Genomic DNA, 2,607 nt, shown 5'->3' with positions numbered 1-2,607 from the left:
GGGAAAAGGAGGCTGTGTATGTGGAATACTGGGAAGTGGGAGAGCAGGGGAGGGGAGGAAGTAGATGCTCAGACTAACAGAGGCATTCCCCCTGGAGCACTGAAGATCTCAATTGTGAGGATCAGCCAGCCCACAAAACTCCCATACTTCCCTTCCTGCAGACATGCCCAGGCCAAGCCACGTGCCTTCTGGATTACCCGCTAACACAGTTTACCCTCCTGTGCTTTCCTGCTCTTGGCCTATGAGCAAGCGCCAGTTTTCAGGGTTCTTTCAATCAACAGAGGTTACTCTGAATGGTCTTTGCTGAGAACAATTTAGTTATTAAATAAGATCAGTGTCCTCAGAAGTCCAAACTTCAGCCAAATTTCATCCTGGTCATTAAATTCACCATCAGAGAATAGATAAATGTTTAAGACAACACAGTTAACTTTCCAAGGCCCCCAAATCTAGTGGAACTAGCTATTGAGGGCTAAAAGAGGACTGAGTTTTTTAGATAGCCCCAGGCAAATCTCTCAGGCTGGGGATATTTAATGTTGCTTTTTTTTAACCAATATTTTTTGTTTTGTTTTGTTTAGTTTTTTTAAAGATGACTGGTAAGGGGATCTCAACCCTTGACTTGGTGTTGTCAGCACCATGNCCCTTGGGATTGGTTGTGGGTGTCGCGGTACATGGCTGAGGCCACCGACCCTACCCCCTTTCTGGCTTGGTAGCCTAGGGGACTTCCAGTTCTTCTAGCTGTTATGGGTGTTCTTTAGTGAAATGAGACTTTTACGAGTTAATACGAAACTGGTTGTGGGTACTGTTTTTTCTTTATTTCTGTGTTGAATTATTTGCTATTCCCACCACTTAAAACTCTCTGGGCTGGAACTAATTTGTCCTTTGCTTAATTCTAAAATGGGGGAACTTCTTGGTGAACTAGTACTGAGCTATGTGGTTGAGCTAAATTGCTGCTTTGCTGCTAATTCCCTGGGAAAGGCTTTTTGTGCATCTCAGGTTTTAATGGCTGACTTTATAGGTACCTTCCAGCTCTTGTAAGATCTGGTGCACCTGAGTTGTGAAGAAACTCTGGTTTGGGCCTGAGTCTTTTCATCAAGTTACACCCCATGCTATTCTATTTTCCTGACCAGTCTCCTCTGAGTGATCCTGCGCTGATTGGGGGGCAGATCAGCTGTCCTTGCTGTGCCCCAGTGTTCCCCTGCTGGGCCCATCTCCCCTACTGCCCATGCTGCAAACTTCCCATGGGACGGCCATGCACTGGTCCCTTGCAATGACTCACCAGCCTCTGAGTGGCTCCTTTTTTTCAGTTGTTCTGGCTCTTCATTCCTATGTGGGTCCCTGGGAACCCTATTAGTGGTCTTGCTGGCTTGAGGGCCACTATGGCCTTCTTCTCCCCTGCTGCCTCCATGCAACTTCATCCGAAGGGCACAGCTGCGGCTTTTGCCAGCTCCTTCTCTGTGCCCTCAGCAGTGCAGCCTGTGGACTTGGCCAGGGCTTGAAACGGCCAGAGCAGTTTTTTCTTTCTCTCATCGTGGCTTCTCCCACCTACGTGCACTCCGTAGGTCTCTCCTCCTCTTCCCTCGAGCTCTAGTGGCCCCAGCTTGGCTGTCGTTGCTTTTTAATAGTTGTAAATTGTTTGATTTGTGAGAGAGAGTGACACTGGGGACCGTCTATTCTGCCATCTTGACCGGAAGCCTCACTCTTTTTTGACATTTGAAGAAACACGGCCAAGTGGGGAAGGGACTTGTCCAAGGTCACACAGGGATTGAGGAGAAGCCAACAGAAATGGTGGAGCCAACAACTGCCAGAGCCAGCACCTAGCAGGCATGACTTTGTTTTGCTTTCACAAGAGCGCAAGAGGTAGTTATTTTTATCCTGTGATGATAACTGGGGAAACAAGCTCAGGCAAGTTAAGGGACTTTCACAAAGTCACACAGCTGGTAAGTTCCAGACCTGAAATCCCATAAAAGTGGCTTCTCTTGAACCAGTCTGCTGGAGGTGAGCGATGGACGCCCACCCTTGAGGCAGTCACTCTCTCCAGTTCTCTAGGGTTGCTACTTGGGTAGCTTGTCTGCTCATTCCCCATGTGCCCCAGCCCCAGTGAGTGGTATGGCTGGCATGCAGTAATCCCTGAGTGAAATCTGTGGGAGGGGGGTAGTCCAGGACTCTCCCTCTCCAAAGATCATTTTCTACTGCGTCCCCACTACCTGGTCTTCTATTTGGGGGTATTATGGGAACCTTTGCCAGTGTGTATCAGGTGGAGACCAGGAGGAACAAGGTGACAAGACTTGGTTGAAGAGAGAGGTAAAGAGGGGAAAAGGAGGCTGTGTATGTGGAATACTGGGAAGTGGGAGAGCAGGGGAGGGGAGGAAGTAGATGCTCAGACTAACAGAGGCATTCCCCCTGGAGCACTGAAGATCTCAATTGTGAGGATCAGCCAGCCCACAAAACTCCCATACTTCCCTTCCTGCAGACATGCCCAGGCCAAGCCACGTGCCTTCTGGATTACCCGCTAACACAGTTTACCCTCCTGTGCTTTCCTGCTCTTTGCCTATGAGCAAGCGCCAGTTTTCAGGGTTCTTTCAATCAACAGAGGTTACTCTGAATGGT

Source organism: Galeopterus variegatus, unplaced genomic scaffold (assembly GCF_000696425.1).
Source record: "Galeopterus variegatus unplaced genomic scaffold, G_variegatus-3.0.2 Scaffold761, whole genome shotgun sequence".
Classification (NCBI taxonomy): domain Eukaryota; kingdom Metazoa; phylum Chordata; class Mammalia; order Dermoptera; family Cynocephalidae; genus Galeopterus; species Galeopterus variegatus.
Note: the sequence above shows the minus strand (reverse complement) of the source record.